This window comes from Chiloscyllium plagiosum, unplaced genomic scaffold (assembly GCF_037043375.1).
Source record: "Chiloscyllium plagiosum isolate Xiang-an unplaced genomic scaffold, Cpla_swu_hap1 HiC_scaffold_27, whole genome shotgun sequence".
Classification (NCBI taxonomy): domain Eukaryota; kingdom Metazoa; phylum Chordata; class Chondrichthyes; order Orectolobiformes; family Hemiscylliidae; genus Chiloscyllium; species Chiloscyllium plagiosum.
Genome location: NW_028270165.1, coordinates 55,231,588 through 55,254,562, shown reverse-complemented (window position 1 = coordinate 55,254,562; position 22,975 = coordinate 55,231,588). Strand labels below are relative to the sequence as shown.

Sequence of the window (22,975 nt, the reverse complement as noted above, 5' to 3'; positions counted from 1 at the left end):
ATAAAGGAAAGCATACCAAATGCCTCCTTCGCTATCCTGTCTACCGGTGACTCCACTTTCAAGGAACTATGAACCTGCACTCCAAGGTCTCTTTGTTCTGCAACATCCCCCTTAACGGTGTCAGTCCTACCTGGATTGCTTAACCAAAATGGAAACTACACACCTCTTAAACTAAACTGCCACTTCTTGGCCCATCAGCTCACCTGATCAATTCTCATTCATAGTGAACTCTGTTTCCTCTCTTATTCCTTTGAAGTTGAAATTCTCCACCCCACACACTCTCTCTCCGTTCTCAGTTTGCTGAACCTAATCCCTGCTGGACCTCATCCTGAGGGGTCTGCTTCATGCTGATTAACAGGCTCACACTCAGGGTGGAGAGGGGGTGGGGACCTAATTGAAACAAGGAATACTGAACAGCCTGGACAGAGTGGAATTTGGAAAGGTGTTTCCATTGGTTGGAGGGATTAGAACCAGTGGGCACAGCCTTAGAGTAAAGGGAAGACCTTTCAGAATGGAGATAAGGAGAAACTTCTTCAGCCAGAGAGTGGTGAATCTATGGAATTCACTGCCACAGAAGGCTGTGCAGGCCAGGTCACTGAGGATATTTAAGATTGAGATGGAGACGTTCTTGAATTGGAAGCAGGAATAGGCTGTTTGGTCTTTCAAGCCTGCACCAACATTCAACAGATTATCGGCAGATTCATAACCATCGAGATGAATAGGTTGGGACTTGTTCACTGGATCACAGGAGATTTAGAGGTGACCTGACAGAGGTTTATAAAATCACGAGGGGCAGAGATGAGGTGATCGCTGGTATCCTTTCCCTAAGGTGGGGGTTTCAAGATTAGGCAGCAAATTTGAAGGTGCGAGGAGAAAGGATTTAAAAAAGGCAGGGGGGGCACTTTTCTTTTTACAGAGTAGTTTGTATGTGGAATGAATGTAAATGAGGCTGAGTAACAACATTTAAAAGACATTTGGATAAGTATATGAATAGGAAAGGTTCGGAGGAATATGCGCCAATCACAGGTAGGTGGAATTAGTTTAGTTTGTGAATATAGTCGGCCTAAGACTAGTTTGACTAAAGGGTCTGGTTCTGTTGGTGTCTGACTCTGTAACTGTTCTATACTGGTGTTAAATCATTTACTTGCCTTCCCCCAGAAACATCCACTTCTTTGGTGTTCAAAAATCAGATGAACTCAGCCTTGAATAACATTCAATGACCCCCTAACGCAGGAAGACATCCCCACTTCTGAACTCAATTCCTCTTGTTAATATACCCCTTGCCTTGCTGATTGCTTGCTGCACCTGTCCAGGCAAAAGTGAGGACTGTAGATGCTGGAAATCAGAGTCGAGATCAGAGTGATGCTGGAAAAGCACAGCCCCGGTCAGGCAGCATCTGAGGAACAGGAAAAATCGACATTTCAGGGAAAAGCTCTTCACCTGCACCTGTCTGACAACTGGCAGTGACTGGTGTAGAAGGATGCTGAGGCCCCTTTACACATCCACACATCATTGCTGATGAAGTGCTCGGGAACGAAATGTCGACTTTCCTGGTCCTCGGATGCTGCCTGACCTATCACCTTTTTCCAGCCCCACACTTTGACTCTAATCTCCAGCATCTGCAGTTCTCACTTGCTCCACATCCCAATATATCACCATTTAAACAATACATCTCCTTTCTGCTTCTTTTTTCACAGCAATGGCTATAACTTCACATTGTGATACAGCATTTATCACGTGTTTGTAAATTGTGGTCTTCTCTACATCGGGAAGACCGAGTGTAACTTGGGGAACAGTTTGGCGAGCATCACAGCTGGGTCCGCAGAGGCTGACCAGACCTCCCAGTCACCACTCATTTTAATTCCCCTTCCCACTCCCTTTCTGACAAGAACATCTTAGCCTTCCTCTATTGCCACAACGAACCAAACCGTAAATTGGGGAAACAACACCCCATCTTCTGCCTTGGCAGCCTACAGCCTGTAGGACTCAACATCAAGTTCTCCAATTTCAAATAACCTCCCTTTCCATCCCCCGACTCCCTTCTCAGCCCCGTGCCCCTCATTTCCACTTTTCCCTTTTATTAACCTGATTTCTTTCACCCATTGACTCATCAGGCCGTACCCTCTCGCTGTCTTCACTTATCCCCACTTTAGCCCCCTGCCCCAGCACCCATCCCCAGTCCTGAAGAAGAATTGCACCCGAAACATCAACTTCTCCACTTCCTGATGCTTCCTGGTTTGCTGTGTCCTTCCAGCCTCCTGCCTGTCTATTTTGCCAATTGAGACACAGACCTCGACCACGTTTCCAGAGTCTGTCCCTTCCCTGGGTTCACTCCCTTTCCTTTCAGTTGCTGCAAATCAACAATTGAATCCTAGAATGAAGACGAAACGGAAAAGGGGGTGAGAAAAGAGAGTGCCGTACTCACAGATCTTAGACAGAGGAAGGAATTTGCAGTCTGGGTGAAGCTCAATGTTGATTCAGAAAGAGAGGAGCAGGAGTAGCAGCTTCAGAAACCCTCCTTCGACTGACCGAACTGGTCCTCACCCTGAAAACCCTCCTTCGACTGACCGAACTGGTCCTCACCCTGAAAAACCCTACTTCGACTGACCGAACTGGTCCTCACCCTGAAAACCCTCCTTCGACTGACCGAACTGGTCCTCACCCTGAAACCCTCCTTCGACTGACCGAACTGGTCCTCACCCTGAAACCCTCCTTCGACTGACCGAACTGGTCCTCACCCTGAAACCCTCCTTCGACTGACCGAACTGGTCCTCACCCTGAACAACTTTTCTTTCCAATCCTCCCACTTTCTCCAAACAAAAGGAGTAGCCATGAGCACCCGCATGGGCCCCAGCTATGCCTGCCTCTTCGTAGGGTATGTGGAACAATCCATCTTCCGCAACTACACTGGCCCCACCCCCCATCTTTTCCTTCGCTACATTGATGACTGTATCGGCGCTACCTCGTGCTCCCACGAGGAGGTTGAACAGTTCATCCACTACACTAACACCTTCCACCCCGACCTCAAATTCACCTGGACAGTCTCGGACTCCTCCCTCCCCTTCCTAGACCTTTCTGTTTCTATCTCAGGCGACCGAATCAACACGGACATCTACTACAAACCAACCGACTCCCACAGCTACCTGGACTACACCTCCTCCCATCCTGCCCCCTGTAAAAACGCCATCCCATTCTCCCAATTCCTTCGTCTCCGCCGCATCTGCTCCCAGGAGGACCAGTTCAAAATACGTACAACACAGATGGCCTCCTTCTTCAAGGACCGCAATTTCCCCCCCGACGTAGTCGACGGTGCCCTCCACCGCATCTCCTCCACTTCCCGCTCCTCCGCCCTTGAGCCCCGTCCCTCCAACCGCCACCAGGACAGAATCCCACTGGTCCTCACCTACCACCCCACCAATCTCCATGTACAGCGCATCATCCGCCGTCACTTCCGCCACCTCCAAACAGACCCCAGCACCAAGGATATATTTCCCTCCCCTCCCCTATCAGCTTTCCGTAGAGACCACTCCCTCCGCGACTCCCTTGTCAGATCCACACCTCCCACCGACCCAACCTCCACTCCCGGCACCTTCCCTTGCAACCGCAGGAGGTGCAACACTTGCGCCCACACCTCCCCCCTCACTTCTCTCCAAGGTCCCAAAGGAAACTTCCATATCCGCCACAGATTCACCTGCACCTCCACCCACATCATCTACTTCATCCGCTGCAGCCGGTGTGGCCTCCTCTATATTGGGGAGACAGGACGCCTACTTGCGGAGCGATTCAGAGAGCACCTCTGGGCCACCCGGACGAACCAACCCAACCACCCTGTAGCACAGCATTTCAACTCCCCCACCCACTCCACCGAGGATATGCAGGTCATTGGACTCATCCACCGCCAAACCACAACAACGCGACGGTCGGAGGAGGAGCGTCTTATCTTCCGACTGGGAACCCTCCAACCACAGGGGATGAACTTGGACTTCACCAGTTTCTTCATCCCCCCTCCCCCCACCTTGTCTCAGCCGAATCCCTCCAGCCCGGCACCGCCTTCCTGACCTGCAGTCTTCTTCTTGACCTCTCCGCCTCCATCCTACTCCGACCTATCACCCTCACCTTGACCTCTTTCCACCTATCACATTTCCAACGCCCCTCCTCCAAATCCCTCCTCCCTACCTTTTATCTTCTCCTGCTGAACACTCTCTGCTCATTCCTGAAGAAGGGCCTGTGCCCGAAACGTCGAATCTCCTGTTCCCTGGATGCTGCCTGACCTGCTGTGCTGTTCCAGCAATAAAGTTTCAACTTTGATCTCCAGCATCTGCAGACCTCACTTTCTCCTCAGAAACTCATGGGCCAACTTCCGCATTCAGACAATGCAGTGGCTCTGATTGGCAGGAGGACCAGTCTCCTTCCGGTCCTCCAGGGTTCCCTACTGGGCCATCAAAGGAAGGTCGCGGGCCTTTTTTTGCGGAACGCGATGAGCATGCCCAGAGTATTGCTGATACCGGTGGGCATGCGCACTGCGTTGCTGACACCGGATAACATGCGCAGTATGCTAACTGGGGATGCTGGTGTTCCTGTCAGATTTTAAGAGTCCAAATGCCAATGGGTAAATAAGGGGTAGAGGCACAATTTGTTTTTTCGCTGTGGTTCGACACTTCATTGCTTTTGCATTCTGTCTGGATGCTCAACTTTTGTATGTCTTTTCACCACGTTGGGGGGCGAGTCCAGAACTGGAGGGCACGGGTTTAGGGTGAGAGGGGAAAGGTTTCTGAGGGGTCACCTTTTTGCACAGTCGGTGGTGCGTGTCAGCCAGAGAAATTGGTGGAGGCTAGTACGTATGATAATATTTAAAATGCATCTGGATGGGGATATGAATAGGACAGATTCGGAGGGATAAGGGGCAAATACTGGCAAATGGCTCACTAGATTAATTCAGGATATCTGGTCGGCACAGACCGAAGGGCATGTTTCTGTGCTCTGTGACGCTATTTCGAGATAGTTGGAACAACTTCATTAGGCCATTCACCCCTTACAGTCAAGATAAGAGTGATGCTGGAAATGCACAGCAGGTCAGGCAGCATCCAAGGGAGCAGGAAAATCGACGTTTCAGACAAAAGCCTTAAATGCTGCCTGACTTGCTGTGCTTTTCCAGCACTACTCTAATCTCCAGCACCTGCAGTCCTCACTTTCGCCCATTCACACCTCCCAGCCTCTCCTGAGCTGTGGCCTGACTGTGCTTATTTCAGTGAAAGTTTTAGAAAGACTTCAGCAGCTCTTTGAAAAACTTGAATGTGCTTTCTGACTTTAACGATGTTTCTGAAGATATCATTTTAGGTATTCTCAATTTTGAAGATCAGCATCCAAGGAACAGGAGAGTTCCTGAAGAAGGGCTTATGCCCGAAACGTCAATTCTCCTGTTCCTTGAATGCTGCCTGACCTGCTGCGCTTTTCCAGCAACACATTTTCAGCTCTGATCTCCAGCATCTGCAGTCCTCACTTTCTCCATTTCTCACCCTTCCCGACTCCCAGGTAGAGTCATCACCATCCATTTTCTGTGTGTGTGTGTGTCCTTTGAAGGGCCTGATACAGCAGTCAAAGCTGGTTCGAGGCATGAGAAAGGACGGGTGTGGTGCGGGCTGGGGAGAAAAGAGACAGAATGGATGGGGGACAGAGAGGGAGAAACTGGAGGGGATAGAGAGAAACTGTGGGGGGGGGGGGGAACAAAAAGAGAGAGAATAAGTGGGGTTGACAGAGAGGTTGGGCGGGGGAGAGAGAGTGGGCGTGGCGGCGAAGTGGGAGATGGCACAGGGCAGGGTGATACTAGGCACACAGATACACAAGATGATCACTGAGCCATCAGTTGGTAAACTTGACACACAAGATGGCCGCCGGATCACAATACGGAGAGAAACAGCAGAGCTGATACAGACACTGCCTGGGGCCACCAGAATGCCAGCACAATGGAATCACAACCCAGTTGATTAGTTTAAGGCGGGTGGGGGAGAGAATACACATGAGTAATGAACACTGCCCGCCGAAGTGTCTGGCTCCAGCCAACACCCATTATAGAAGTGCTAACAGCTTGATACAGACTCAATACCAAATGCTAATAGCCAGGGCTGCAGGAATCCTCCTTCTCAGGAAGAGCAATTAGCGCCCATTACTACAACAATGGATTTCCATGCAGACATTGAAATGGACAATGTCTGCACTGAAACTGACAACGACTGTGCGGAAATTAACAAAGGCTGTGCCTGAACTGACAAAGACTGTACCGAAACTATCAACGATTCTATAATGATTACCATTAACAAATCATGTTACAAAGACAATAATCCCATCCCTGACCGATTGTATCACAGGATGTATAAAAGTTTCTTGACGTGTTCTCCAGGTCGAGAGAAGTCTCTCAGCTGACACTGTGCTGTTGGTGTCTTTCTCTCCCCGGAATTTCCTCGTTCAATAAACTCTGTCATTGAACCTCAATTCTGAATCCGAGCCTGGTGTTCTTCCCCACAACAGGGGAGAGAGAATGGGCGGGGGTGGCAGATGGTGGGGGGAGGGAGAGAGAGAGAATGGATAGAGAGGAGATGGTGGAGGCCTGGAAGAATAGAAATGGGACAGAGGGTGTGGTGAGAGAATAGATGGGGGCAGAGGGTGTGTAGAAGGACTGGTCAGAAGGCAGAGGGTGAGGAATGAAATGACAGGGTTGCAGAGGGTTGCGTGAGATAGAATTGACAGGCTGTTTAAAGTATAGAGGGAGAATGGGCAAGAAGCTGGGGATGGAAAGAGAATGGACAAAGGGCGCTGTGGATGGCGGGGGAGAATAGACAGTGGGAGCTGTGGGTGATGGGGGGAATGGACAGGGGAAGCTGTGGCTGGCCAAGATCAAAAAAGTTGATGACAGTAAACATTTATCAGATTGTTTCTGGAACAGAAAAACTTGCACTGGCGTCTCCCAGAAGAGGGGTGCCTCGTATGTATTCCTTCAATTTGTTTTAAAATAATTGTTGTGTATCTTAATTGTTAAGATATACCTGGCACATAGAGAGATGGCTGTGGTTGTTGGAGGTCAGTCAGCTCAGTTCCAGGACCGTCTCTGCAGGAATTCATAGGGTAGTGTCTTAGGCTCAACCATCTTCATCAATGACCTTCTTCCATCATAAGGTCAGAGGTGGTGATATTCACCAATAATTGCACGATGTTCACAATTCCTCACAAACTGAAGCAGTTCAGTTTGAAATGCAACAAGAGCTTAACAATATCCAATGGGCTGATGAGTGACAAGTAACATTTATGCCACGCCAATGCCAAACAATGACTCATCCCCAAAAGAGATAATCTGACCACTGCCCCGTGATATTTAACAGTGTTACTGTCACTAAACACCCCACTATCAACATCCTTGGGGTTTACCATTGACCAGAAACTCAACTAGACTAACAACAGACAGAATGGCAACAAGAGCAGGCAACAGGTCAGGAATATTGTGGCAAGAAACTCCCCAAATCCTGCCCATCTTCTACAAGGCAGAAGTCTGCAGTATAACGGACTACTCTCCCAGCAGCTTGGATGGGGGCAGCTTCAACAACATTCAAAAAGCTTGAAACCATCCAGGACAAAGTCGCCTGCTTGATTGGCACCATCTCCACATACATCTACTCCCTCTGCCCGACTGTTCAGAAGCAGGAGTGCATATGATCTACAAGACACAACACTGAAATTCACCAAAGATCCTTAGAAAATGCCTTCCAAACCAACAACCACTTCCATCTAGAAGGATCAGGCAACAGATACTTAGGAACACAACTTCTTGCAAGTACCCCTCCAAGCCACTCACCATCTTGACTTGGAAATATATTGCTCTTCCTTCAGTGTTGCTGGTCTAAATCCTGGAATACGCTCCGTAAGGACATTATGGGTCACCGTACAGCGTGTGGACCACAGCAGTTGAAGAAGGCAGGTCACCATTACCTTTTCAAGCGGAACTAAATGCTGGCCAGCCAGAAATGCTCATGTACCATGAATAACTTTTAATAAATGGTTGGAATCTGCAAACTAAAAAAAAAATCAATGTTCAGGTGGAATAGACGTTGGGCTTTGATTTGGTTCTGGATCAGTGGTGCTGGAAGAGCACAGCAGTTCAGGCAGCATCCAAGGAGCTTTGAAATCGACGTTTCAGGCAAAAGCCCTTCATCAGGAATAAAGGCAGTGAGCCTGAAGCGTGAAGAGATAAGCGAGGGGAGGGTGGGGGTGGGGAGAGAGTAGCATAAAGTACAATGGGTGAGTGGGGGAGGAGATGAAGGTGATAGGTCAGGGAGGAGAGAGTGGAGTGGATAGGTGGAAAAGGAGCTAGGCAGGTCGGACAAGTCCGGACAAGTCATGGGGACAGTGCTGAGATGGAAGTTTGAAGAGCTTCAGGGCAGAGGAAATGACCTGGGAGTTGCAGTGTGAGAGGGACTCCCTGAGATTCTTGTAGAGAGAGGAGGAAAACTTCTTCAAGGCAGGCATCCTTGCAAGAGGATTCGCAGTAGGGTTAAAATCAACTAGCTAAAAACAATGACTGCAGATGCTGGAAACCAGATTCTGGATTAGTGGTGCTGGAAGAGCACAGCAGTTCAGGCAGCATCCAAGGAGCTTTGAAATCGACGTTTCGGGCAAAAGCCCTTCATCAGGAATAAAGGCAGTGGGCCTGAAGTGTGAAGAGATAAGCTAGGGGAGGGTGGGGGTGGGGGAGAGTAGCATAGAGTACAATGTGTGAGTGGAGGAGGAGACGAAGATGATAGTTCAGGGAGGAGAGGGTGGAGTGGATAGGTGGAAAAGGAGCTAGGCAGGTCGGACACGTCCGGACAAGTCATGGGGATAGTGCTGAGCTGGAAGTTTGAAGAGCTTCAGGGCAGAGGAAAAGACCTGGGAGTTGCAGTGGGAGAGGGACTCCCTGAGATTCTTGTAGAGAGAGGAGGAAAATTTCTTCAAGGCAGGCATGATTTGGTCCTTATTTGAGGACGGACAAAGAGCGATATACTGACACTGAATTGGAAATAGAGTTTCGAGTTAAACATCTGTAGTGTTTCACTCAGTGGATCAATTGAAAATCGATTAAAGATTGGCTCCTGGCGTGTACGTCATGAACACATGAAAAAGGACCGTTAAGAAGGCATATGGGACTCTTTATTTCAGGTCTTTCATGGCTGATGTCCTACCCACAATCCCATGCGACCCAGATACTGCTCTATCGGCTGTGAACAATGTTCATGGTGCGCATGTGTGAGATCGGAATGGGGCCCCGCCCCTCGTCGTTCTGATGGACGGTGCGACCAAACTTTGGGAATCCCAGGAGGACCGGAAGGAGTCTGGTCCTCCTGCCAATTAAAACCCCCGCCAGTGTCTGAATGCGGAAGTTTGACCATGAGCTTCTAAAGCTCTTCTCTCGCTGAATGAAGATTGAGTTTCAGTACATACTGCATCTTCCTTTCTCTGTTTAACATCTGGAGTACCGCACTCTCTTTTCTCGCCCCCTTTCCCCTTTCTTTTCTTATCCTTGGGTTCAGCTGTTGGTTTGTAGGAGCTGAGGGAAAAAGGAAGTCAATCGAGGGGAAGGGACAGACTCTGGAAAAGGTTGGTTTAGATCTGTGCCTGTTAATGTTTGACAGGCTTTGTTTCCTGAGCTTGTCTGGCAAAAAAGTATGGCCTCTTGATCCATGTTGGGGATGGAAGTGGATTATGCTGTGGGTGACTTGCTCGTAGTAGTCCAATAATTATTGGATAAGTAATCATGACAGACAAGCCTTGAGTTATTGACTGTTTATTCGGGAGCTCACGGGGAGAGCCAAGTCGACCTAATAGTCACAAGTCACTCCGACGAGAAACAGAGAGTTATGTGATTATATAGGTTACAGTCATTTAATAATTAGCAAACTGTTAATTGCAGGATATTGAGTAACTAAGTCACATTGCCCAGCGACGTAGTGTCTGGACGGTGTTGGTCAGTAGCTGATAAGTGTGCAATAGGTCCTTGCAAAGAGAAGGATATTCCCATGGAAGGAAAGAATTTGTTTATCAGGTAGCAGTACAGCTGCAAGGCTGAGTGTCTCTGTTGAGTCTGGGAATTAAGGGTAGTTGGGACAATGCAGGGAGGAGGAGCTCAGACAATGGATAGATCAGCCATGATCTTAATGAATGGCAGAGCTGGCTGGAAGGGCCAAATGGCCTATTCCTGCTTCTATTACTACGAAACTATAACCCTGCATTTCCCATGGCTAACCCACCTAACCTGCACATCCCTGGACACTGGCCAATTTAGCATGGCCAATCCAAATCATGGCCGGTGAGCAATGTCGTGATGTGGAAAATGAACATCAGAACAATAGAAAGGGACAAGGAGAGGAAATGTATCAGCAATCGAAACTGAATACTAATGTCACAAAAATTGAAATGATACATGGTGAGTCTGAATGTGTGCTGCATTGTAACAAAAGTGAATGAATTAACTGCACACATTGGAAGTGAATAATTATGATCTGAGACTCCTTACAGAGACATGGCTTCAGGATGGCAAGCATTGGGTTCTGGATATTGAGGTGTAGTCAGATGGGAAGCGAGGAAAAGGCAGAGGGTTGGCACTGCTCACCAAAGCACTGAGCACACAGTAGTCTGGTGTCAGCTCGGGTTTCAGGGCCTGATTTCTCTGTCCTCTGATCTCCCTGTTCCCACTGAGTAAGATGCCGGTCTTTTCTCAGCTTTGCTGGACTTCTGCTGAAGCTTTCACCCCTCTTTTACAGCTTCCAGAACAAGAAAACATTCAGTCAATCGAAAGCCAACCCACAATCTCAGCCTGTCACCCATCCAGAACTCAGAGTGTAGTCAGAGCAGGGAATCAACCAAGAAAAATGAAACAAAATCAGAAATAAATAAATGCTTAATGTTTGTTCATTAGGAAGTAAACCAGAAATAGGGCTGTCCCAGGATTCTGAGAGTGCCCTACTTGAGGAATTCTCTCTCCCTAGATGTAACTATTAGTATTGTTGGGGCAAAGTAACTCGTGTGTCAAATCATTTAAAGCAAAGTAGTCAGGAGAGGAGACCTTGAGCAATTAACAAGCTTTATTCGTTGCCATGGGGAGTCAAACAAAGTCTGACGTATTCTAATGTAATACAGAATGTTACAAGTTTTATGGTAAATCACAAGCACAATCTCTATTAATTATGCAACTGAGGGGCAGTCGTAAGTTTCACATACGTTGTCCAGACCTACGTTTCTTAATGTCTACAAAACTGAATGTTATCTTCTCCTGCAGGTTTAGCTCGGCTCGAATTACGGATAAGGGACAGAGAGAACCAATCCATGATTCTATGAAGCAGCACAGTCTAATGGCCCGAGGGGCAGAGACAGCCTGCAGCTGCAAGGTCAGGCTATCAAAACAGAATTCCTTAGCCAGGGCTCAGACAGCATTATGTTAACAGGCTACATTTTACTGCAAACATTGCTTCGTGACAAAATGGGTTCCACGTAGTTTTGTGTCAGGGGTAGCTAGGTTTTCTGTTTTTATTTTTAAAATGCAGCTGATTCCCACAAGTAACTGCAACAGGTGCAAGTACATCACATGCAATATTCCTCATTGCAGCTTCACGCCGGTTTTGCATCCTCTGTTCTTCCTGCGCCTTGGCTCCAGCACATTCAGCTTCCTTCCCTCATTCCCATCCCCCCGCCCTGATGGCCAAGCTGACCCGCAAAAGTTCGGTTTGCCCCTCCGTTCTTTCCCAGTTGTCTTTTGTGGGTTTTGAAAACTTTCCCAATCCTCTGATTATAGGAGTTGAATTTATGTTGTAGCTGCACCAGACATTGGTTAGGCCACTTTTGGAATATTGTATGCAGTTCTGGTCTCTCTGCTAGGGGAAGGATGTTGTGAAACTTGAAAGTGTTCGGAAAAGATTGACAGGGATGTTGTCAGGGTTTGAGCTGAACAGGCTGGGGCTGTTTTCTCTCGAACGCCAAAGGCTGAGGGGTGACCCTACAAACTTTTATAAAATCAGGAGGGACATGGATAGTGTAAATAGACAAGATCTTTTCCCTGGATGGGTCATAGCTTCAGGGTGAGGGTGAGATTTAAAATGAACCTAAGGGGCAACTCCTATATTCAGAGGATGATGCGTGTAAGGAATGAGCTGCCAGAGGAAGTGGTGGTGGCTGGTACAATTACAGCATTTAAAAGGTACCCAGCTGATGTAATGGAAAATTAACATTTATTGTGAAATCTATAAAAACACAGGGAAACAAAGAAGTAAGGGCCTGACTTTGCAGACAGGCAGAAAAAAAATGTAAAGTTAAACCGACCTAACAGCAGACTTACAAGGCCAGTAAACTACCATATCAACAGTCAAGGAATAAGAAAAACAACTCCATACATGAAAAGGACCTCAAATGTTCCAGGCTCCTGGCCTTGAGCTGTTGATAAGGAGAAGTGAATCCAGCCAGGACTGACAGTTAAGACGAGTGTTGTAGAGCAAAGAGACCTTGGACTGCAGGTTCATAGTTCCTTGAAATTGGAGTCGCAGGTAGGCAGGATAGTGAAGAAGGCATTTGGTATGCTGGCCTTTATTGGTCAGAGCAGAGAGTACAGGAGTTGGGAGGATAAGTTGTGGAATACTGTGTTCAGTTCTGGTCTCCCTGCTGTAGGAAATATGTGTGATACTTCGAAAGATTGACAAGGCTGTTGCCAGATTTTGAGGGTTTCAGCTTCATGGAGAGGCTGAATAGGCTGACAATATTTACCCTGGAGCATCAGAGGCTGCATGGTGATCTTATAGACGTTTGTGAGGGGCATGGATAGGGTGAGTACTTAAAGTCTTTTCCCAGGGTCGGAGAGTCTGTGGCACAGCAAGGAACTATAATGACCTCCTCTGGAGACTGACACATGCTGCAACTGACAGGGTACCCTTCGTTGTTCTGTACTTCCCAGGGGCTGAAAAATTACACCATATTCTTCATGACCTGCAACACATTATCAATGAGGATGAGCACCTCACCAAGACCTTCCCCACACCTCCACTGCTTGTCTTTAAACAACTGCTAAACCTCAAACAGATCATTGTTTGTAGCAAACTGCCCGGCTCTCAGGACAACACCATGCAACCCTGTCACGGTGGAATCTGCAAGACGTGTCAGATTGTGGACATAGATACCACTATTACGCGTGGGAACACCTCCCACCTTGTACATGGTAGGTACTCATGTGACTCAGCAAACGTTGTCTATCTGATACGTTGCAGGCAAGGATGCCTGGAGGCATGGTACATTGGGGAAACCGAGCAAAGGCTACGACAACGGATGAATGGGCACCGCACAACGATCAACAGACAGGAGGGTTCCCTCCCAGTTGGGGAACACTTCAGTGGTCCAGGACATTCAGCCTCGGACCTTCGGGTGACCATCCTCCAAGGTGGACTTCGGGACAGGCAGCAGAGGAAAGTGGCCGAGCAGAGGCTGATAGCTAAGTTCGGTACCCAAAGGGAGGGCCTCAACCGGGACCTTGGGTTCATGTCACATTACAGGTGATCACCATTGCACTACACACACACACACATATATTCCTACACGGACACAGGTGCACACAGGCGCCCACACACACCCTTATAGACACACACACTCCCACACGCACCCCCTCACAGACTTAAGACACTCTGCACTCACTACACGCACACACACACATACACACATATTCTCAAACTCACAACTCCCAACCCAGACAGACACACACACACAGACAGACAAAGACCCACATGCACACATATATTTTGTGTGGTGAATTTGTACTTGCAGAGTTACATTGCACTTTGCTCAAAAACTGCATACATTCATGTAGAACTCTGAGCTCAAAAACTGCATGAATTTATGTGAAACTCTGTTATATCACTTTTTAGATTAGAATCAATCTAAGCATCAGGTCATAGACAGAGAACACAGGGGGCTAACTCCTTCAAAATATTGTCTAGCTATCACCACTTTTAACAGCTAACCCGAGAATGCAACTTTTAAAAAAAGGGTTTTGTGATTTACACATGAAAGAAGTGAAACTATCACTGTATTCTGACAGATGAAAGGCTTAACAGACAATCAATTTTTCAATGTATAATTTCAGTTACATCACACTGCAAATTTTTGCTATAAATTCTGTGTTACGATCGAGCCCTCCACTATCACCTGATGAAGGAGCGTTGCTCCGAAAGCTAGTGTGCTTCCAATTAAACTGGTTGGACTATAACCTGACGTTGTATGATTTTTAACTTTGTACACCGCAGTCCAACAGCGGCATCTCTAAATCAAGGCAATCGGAGTTTTTTTAAAACCCGAAAAGTAACGAAGTTTAACGACGCGAACCCGAAAATAAACGAAGGCAATCGGAGTTTCTTTAAACCGAAAAGTAACGAAGTTTAAATGACGCGATCCCAAAATAAACGAAGCTACAACCCGAAAAATAACGAAGTTCAAATGAAACGAACCCGAAAATAAACGAAGTTTAGGCAATCGGAGTTTTTTTTAAACCGAAAACTAACAAAGTTAACACAACCCGAACCGAAAATAAATGAATTTTAAGCGATCGAATTTTTTTCTATTAAAAAGATAACACCAGAAAATAACCAACCTCTGGAGATTGATTTTGTTTTATTTCTGAAAGCAACGAAGCTCGGGAGAAAGAATTTTTTTAAAAAAAATCAAAAATTAATAAAGCTTGGGAATTCAGATTTCAACCCTCCCCTCAGAGTTCAGCAATTTTCGAAGACCACTGTCCGTAAGTACCAAAGCACCCTCAACTCCAATTAATCTCTTCCCCCCTTTTTAAACATTTAACAAGTCCTCCAGACTCAACCATTGCTAAGACCGATCCTTTCGGGCTGGACTGGTCACGTCAGACACCACTTGACTGACAGGAAAACCAAACGTTCTCTAAATAATCACGTCTGGCAGGCCGAATTCCTCAACACTCAATAGTGAAGGACATTTAACTCGTACACTGCTGTTCACAATCTGTCCGAGCCGAAACGTGTCACGGCACCAAAATGAAGATCTGCGTCTCCTCAAGAGGGGCCTCTTGGTTCGAGATCGGTTAAAGGAATCGACAAATGCGGTGTATTCGAAAAGCAAGGTTCATTAGTTTATTGAATTAAGGTATCTTAACGCAATTCTATCCAGCAACACAGAGATTGAAGCTTCTGTGTTCCGTGATGAAGTTGCACAATTACATTTGAAAATTGCACATGATTTATATGTTTTTAAAGAAATAGTAGTCTTAATTACGAGAAAGACCAATCACATATAATAAGGTGACATGATTGACAGCAAGTTAATCCAATGATATTTTCTTTAAGAAGGATATCTAATTTACATAAATTGTCATGCCATGTATTAGTTCAAGGTTAGTTCAAATGGTCAAATAATGTGTCAGTATTCATCTTATGAAAATTCTATTGTCCTCTTATCTTTGAACTGCAAGTTAATTCTGCGAATCAGCAGTATGTTCAGCAGGATGGTTCACAGGCCATTTTGTAGTATTCTTTTAAATCGAGAAGCCATTTTGTTGGAATAAAAATGTACATATTTTGTTGCCTAAATTCCAACTTTAGATTCTCACATCCACCTCCCAATTCAATCGATCACGACCAGACTAGGCAACAGTTTCTTCCCCCCCCCAAGCCATCAGGCTCCTTACCACTCCATGATTGGACTCTTTTCCATCTGACTATTTTTGCACATTTTCGAATTTCTGCTAGAAAAATGTCTATTATTTATCATTCTTTTATTATGCTGTAACTTGCGTGTTTTGCACTCTGGTCCCTCGAAGTAGAGGAGATGACAGAAACATTGGAAGCTGGTGAGAGAGCGTTCACAAAATTAATCCCGGGAATTGACGTGTTTGCTAATGATGCAATGTTGAGTAGCTTAGCTGAGCATTCGTTCGAGTTTGGAAGAATGAGAGGAGATCTGAATGAATAAATATCAGAATTTTAGTGGGCCTGAAAGATTAGTTGCCAAAAAGGTAGTGTTCATTTGTGGGAGAGTCTCAGACCAGAAGGAATAGCTTCTAATCTTAAATGTTTGCATATTTATGATGGAGATGAGGTGGATATCTTCTCTCAGAGGGTAATGAATGACAGGGCTATTGAAGTTCAATCACTAAGTACAGTCAAGGTAGATGTTGGGCAGAATTTTAATCAATAGGAGAATCAATAATAAGGCATGAATGTGGATTTTTGGATTATAATATTAATCATTATGGTAATAAATGGTGGAGCAGATTCGATGGGGTGAATTATTTTGGCCGAAGGGCTTATAAACATCCTGTGGGACCTTGACAGGGGAGATATGGATAAAATGCTTCAACTTATGTATGATATTCAGACCTAGGGTTCCACAGGATCTGTCAGTCAACATTTTTCAGCATTTTTAGGAGAACGGGAATGCGGGTGATAATAGCCACAGTAGAGTAAGAATGGAGGGAGACTGTAGCATTACGATTCACATTTTTGAGGGAAGGAGAAAAGAAAGAATGTTCCACAGAAACCAGAATTGTCTGTATTGAATTTCTATACTGTGTAGGCAGCAATGTCTTCTGTAATCTCCTTTTACAGGATACGTGAAAGGGAGGATTTACAGCCAGAAATCTCAAAACAAGATCTGATAGAGACAATCAATTCATTGGCACAGGAATATCATCAGCCTTTGAATCTAGTAGAATTTTTTTATTTCTCTCCTGTCCTGTCTGCTTCACAAGGTTTCAAACATCAGTGAGACTGAGGTATGCATACCTGAGTGAGAGTGTTCCAATGAACTGACTGTGGGAAGAGCCTTAAGAGGGTACACAGCCTGAAATAGCAACACCCCATTTGCAGCAGCAATAGATGGAACACGTTCCATACATGAGTGGTCTTTCAACCAATTGTCAAAGCTGGACAGAGACAAGGATTCCCACATCATGGAGAAATCGGGAGAGCCAATATCTTCGCCCTTTCCATTCCTCATCCTGGGAGGGAGAGAGAGAGGGAGGAAACACTATTCACTTGTAGCAACTGAAGTGAATCCAGAGAGGGAGCAGACTCTGCAAAGGTCTCAGATGCTCTCTGTCCTTCTTAACGGTATATTAATTTTTTTCCCCTCAGTTTGATAGGTTTATTTAAATACAATTTGCATTGTGGAAAGAGATCGCTTCAGAATTAAAAGGGTAGTTACTCATGGGATGGAGCAGAATCTAAGGGATTGGCACGTTGATATAAAATGTAGACATATGTTGCTTCATATGGTGTATATCTGCTTTATTTGCTGTTATAAAAGCCTTGTGGCTATTATTTTTCACATTCTAATCTAGCACTGAAGTGATGTTCTGTATTTCTTGTCATCTTTTTTATTGAATAGGACAGCAGAAAGTCATTCAGCAACTTTACTGGTTTGTTTTTCTCAAGAAGCCTTGACATTTCATTTTCATTGTCCTTGATTCAGCTCCATTTCCAGTGCCTTTGTCGGCAGCTTGTTCCAGGTTATTGTCACCGAAATGAAGATTTCCTCCATACACACTTAAGGCTATCTGGCTGCATGAGGGTTTTCAGGTTTCTGTGTCCTGGATAATATGTGATCAGGCATCTGGCAAACTACAGGAATTGTCACCTATGTTATGTTCATTTAACAGTATTGACTGTGATCACGTATTTTGTGAATTTATTTTTGCAGGAAGACATGTAGAAAGAAATCTGAAAGCAAATGATACATCAACTTCTGACAGAGCCACTTGATTCATTGGGACTTGAATATCAGCAACCATTCCAATTGAGAAGAAATGTTTGCTTTTGTCTGCTTGAGAGATTTTGGACACTTTGGCAGGAAGAATACGGAGACACCCAAGTGAGGGAGATTCAGTGCACTGACTGTGAAAAGTGCTTGAAACCAGTTACTCAGTTTGGGGAATCAAAGTCTCACCCCTCACGGTGGAGAGAGACTGTGTACCCATTCTGTTGGTAATTTCAAACCCAGAGCGACACAAGGAAAGCTCTCCCCATGGGGAAACTGTGGAAATGAGGGGACTGTGGGAAAGGGTTCCCTTCCCCGTCAGTGCTGGAGACTCATAGAAGCATTCACACAGGGGAGAGGCCATTCACTTGCTCCAAGTACAGGAATACATTCGTCAATTCTCCTGGCCTGCTGAAATATCCTTGGGTCCGCACTGGGGAGAGGCCGTTCACCTACTGTCACTGCAGGAAGAGGTTCATGAGTTCATCCACCCTGCAGACATACCAGTGGGTCCACACTGGGAGAGGCTGTTCTCCTGCCCTGAGTGCAGGAAGGGATTTAGTTGGGTGGACAACTTCCGGAGGCACTAGTGAGTTCATGTGCCATCACTGGGATCGAAGGAGCAATGGCCGAGTGGTATTATCAACTGGATTACTACCTCAACTTTGGGAACTCCCGGGTTTGAATCCCGCCATGGCAGATTGGAATTTGGTCAGAAATCTGGAGTTCAGAATCTAATGATGAAACCATTTTCAGGGGGAAAACATCCTCATCTGATTCACTCATGATTTTTTTAGGGAAGGAAACTGCTGTTGTGGGAAAGGATTCACTCAGTCGTCCCAGATGCATCCTTTACCCGGTCTGGCCTACACATGACTCCAGACTCTCAGCAATATGGTCGACTTTAAACCCCTGTCCCCACCCCTGCCCCGGGAAAATGACTGGGGAGAAACTTACTTGGATATAGTATATGGGTTGAAATTGCTGAGTGAGGCATTACTTCCTCCGGGTTAAGACTGTATCAAGGATTCAGTTACAAAGGGACACCTCAGTGCTTACCAATAATAAAGCAACTGGGGTGTCAGGGGAGGTCAGGGTGTGTGTGTGTGCTTTGAGCTTCAGCTGTTGAAGAAAAGGAAAGCTACTTTTTGTAATTTTTTTGCTGGAGAGATCATGAAGCTGTAACAAAGTTGGGTCGCAATAAAGGTTACCTAAATTCGGACTCAGACATTGAAAGATTTAAAATCCAACAGGTTTCTGTTTTAAAGCTGCTCACTCAGCTTCCAGCACTACGTTACCAAAGAAGTGTATCAGAAGGAGCAGTGAATCAGTAGCAAGTATCGTTAGAAACTGTTAAGATTTTCATCTCTGCAGGTACTGCATCGTTTCATCAGCATTGTAATGTTTACTGGCAGCAGCAGGAAGTGTTGTGGCTGTGTTCATGAGAAACAATGTTAAAAATCACATAACACCAGGATATAGTCCAACAGGTTTATTTGGGAGCACTAGCTTTCGGAGCACTGCTCCTTCATCAGGTAGCTGTGGAGCAGGATCATAAGACACAGAATTTATAGCTAATGATCAGTGTCATGCAACTGAAATGATATATTGAACAAACCAAGATTGCTGTTAAGTCTTTCATCTTTTAGAATGGGTTGCAGGTTTCAGTTCATTAATATGCAAATCCTAGAACTTCTTTTAAGTCATATCCTCGAGATAACTTAAGGGAGATAGGATAGTGAAGAAGGCGTTTGGTATGCTTTCCTTTATTGGTCAGAGTATTGAGTACAGGAATTGGGAGATCATGTTGCAGCTGGTCAGGACATTGGTTAGGCCACTGTTGGAATATTGCATGCAATTCTGGTCTCCTTCCTATCGGAAAGATTACAGATTACATTATAGTGTGGAAACAGGCTACACAAGTCCACACCAACCCGCCGAAGCACAACCCACCCATTTACCCCTTACCTAACACTACGGGCAATTTAGCATGGCCAATTCACCTGACCTGCACATCTTTGGACTGTGGGAGGAAACTGGAGCACCCGGAGGAAACCCACGCAGACATGGGGAGAACGTGCAAACTCCACACAGTCAGTCGCCTGAGGCGGGAATTGAACCCGGGTCTCTGGTGCTGTGAGGAGCAGTGCTTACCACTGTGCCACCGTGCCGCCCATAAGATGTTATGAAACTTGAAAGGGTTCAGAAAAGATTTACAAGGATGTTTCCAGGGTTGGAGGATTTGAGTTTTAGGGAGAGGCTGAACAGGCTGGGGCTGTTTTCCCTGGAGCGTCGGAGGCTGAGGGGTGACCTTATAGAGGTTTACAAAATTATGAGGGGCATGGATAGGATAAATAGACAAAGTATTTTCCCTGGGATCGGGGAGTCCAGAACTAGAGGACATTCCGTTTGGGTGAGAGGGGAAAGATATAAAGAAACCTAAGGGGCCACTTTTTCACGCAGAGGGTGGTACGTGTATGGAATGAGCTGCCAGAGGATGTCGTGGAGGCTGGTACAATTGTAACATTTAAGAGGCATTTGGATGGGTATATGAATAGGAAGGGTTTGGAGGGATATGGGCTGGGTGCTGGCAGGTGGGATTAGATTGGGTTGGGATGTCTGGTCGGCGTAGACGGATTGGACCAAAGGGTCTATTTCCATGCTGTACATCTCTAAGACTCTATGACTCTATTTTATAAAAAGAAGTGACAGCTCAGACAATGCATGGAAGGTGTGAGGTTCAAGTCTGTCAGTGTCCTAATCTTGAGTCAGACTGGTTCTATTTCCAAAGTAGGAATTTATAAAATTATTACATGCATTGACTGCCTGCAGATTGTGCACTTTTTGAGCAAAATACAATGTATTTGCAAATATAATTCCGCAAATTCACCCTATTGATTTACGTGCATGTGTGTGTGTGTATGAGTGTGTGTGTGTGTCTGTGTGTGAGAGAGAGAAAGAGAGAGAGAGAGACTGTATAGTGTAGTGGAGTCACATGTAGTATGACATCAACCCAAGGTCAATTTGAAGCCATCCTCATGTCTATTGATACCCAAGTTTGGAATCCAAATAGAACTTAGCCTCTGCTCGGCCACCAGAAATGATTAAGCAGTTACACAACATACATTGGAGAGTGTAAGGTGGGACTTGACTTTTGATTTGCAGAAGGTGGGAGGCTCTGGATGCTGTGATCCAGGGCAAACACATGCTGGTGGACATTTGGCTCAGAGAATGGAGCTGAAAGCCAGGCTGCAGACCTTTTATGAAAAAGATAACCAGACATTTTATTCCAGGAGTTGGTCATTCCTCTCCGGACAGACCCTTCTGATTGACCCTGTCCACTGACTCAGGAGGTGTGAGCGTGGATGAGGCAGGTAAAGGGGATCTGAGAGAGGGCTGCAAGGGAGTGGAAGAGCGAACTGGCTGGGTGCTGGGAGTACGAACAACATTGGGGAGGTGGTGGTAAGGGACAGAATAGTGACAGGGATTTTCTCCGGTCTCCGCAATTGGTAGCAGGAGGCCAGATGACATCGGTGTCTATCTGGTGCCAGGATTCGGGAACCAATGTGTTCAGGGCTGAAGATGTGGGAAAGGGAGGTTACAGCAGGAGAGAGCCTCTGCTGAGGCTGCGTGAAAAGTTAAAAGCTAACTCTGGACGGCACAGTGGCTCAGTGGTTAGTACCGCTGCCTCACAGTGCCAGGGGTTCATGTTTGATTCCATCCTTGGGCAACTGTCTGTGTGGACTTTGGCACGTCCTCCTCCTTGTGTCTGGGTAGGTTACCTGCGAGTGCTCTGGTTTCCTCCCACAGTCCAAAGATCTGCAGTTTCGGGTGGATTGGCCATGCTGAAGTGTGCAGATTAGAGTGGGTTAGCCATGAGGAACTGCAGGGCTGTAGGGTCAGCAGATGGGTCTGGATGGGATGCTATTTGGAATGTCAGTGTGAATTCGATGGGCCGAATGACCTGTCAGAATTATGATTCTACTGCTTTTGCCACGTATATATTGAGAAATGATTGACACAGGTCTGCTGTGGGAGGAGTGGGTTCCAGTTCGTAAGATATCAACACCGGTCCTGGGGAAGGTGGGATTTGGGCAGTCTCTCCCCCCCCACCCTCTGCCCCCCTGTCCAATCTCTCCTCACCCACTGTCCCCGTCCATTCTCTCTCAACCCCCACCCTCTGCCCTGCATTCTCTTCCTACCCACCTATGCCCACCAGTCTCTTTCCCCCATCATCGGTCCCCACAATCTTCTCCATTCCCATCACCCTCTGTTCCCCCCAGTGTTCTCATCCTCCCACCCTCTGTCCCCCTGTCAATTATCTCTCTCACCCCCTGACACTCTGCCCCCTCTGTCCATTCTCTCTCCTTCTCTTCCACCCACTCCCTGTCCTTGCGGATGCCTCAAACCCTCTTCGATCGCTGTATCAAACCCTTCGAGGAAGAGAGAAAGAGAATGGATGTTGATGACTCTACCTGGTAGACACGGCTGCACGAGAAATGACTGATCTTTAAAATTGAGAATAGCTAAAATGATATATTCAGAAATATCATGAAAGCATGTTCAACTTTATAGAAAAGCTGCAGACATCTTTCTGAAACTTGCATTCAAATATGTCCAGTTAGCCCACAGTTGAGGACAGGGTGTAATTTGTGGACGGCCTATTCCTAGTCTTGTGAAATTGATTCTGACTATGCAGAAATAGAACCATAGAGTTGTACAAACCCGTCGGTCCATGCTGACCAGGTATCTTAAATTAATTTTGGCCCATATACCCATCCAAATGTCTTTTAAATTTTGTAATTGTACCAGCCTCCACCACTTCTTCTGGCAGCTAATTCAATACATGCACCACCCTTTGCGTGAAAAATTTGCCCCTCAGGTCCTTTTTATATCTTTTCCCTCTCACCCAAAATGAATGCCCTCTAGTTCTGGACTCTCCCACCCCAGCGAAAAGATCTTGTTTATTTAACCTATCAATGCCCCTCATGATTTTATAAATCTCTATAAGGTTTTATAAACCCTCAGCATCCAACGCTGTATGAAAAACAGCTCCAGCCTATTCAGCCTCTCCCTGCAACTGAACCCCTCCAACCTTTGCAACATATTTGTAAATCGTTTTTGAACCCTTCTAAGTTTCACAACATCATTGCTACTCATGATTAATAGGCTGTGAACAATCTATCTTGTTCAGGGC

At 46.1% G+C, this 22,975-nt stretch overlaps 1 protein-coding gene across 1 annotated transcript in view; it reads right to left on the bottom strand.

Annotated features, from left to right (window-relative positions):
• The window catches only part of LOC148144133 (uncharacterized), a 278,667-nt gene that overhangs the window by 17,128 nt on the left and 238,564 nt on the right, over window positions 1–22,975 (bottom strand).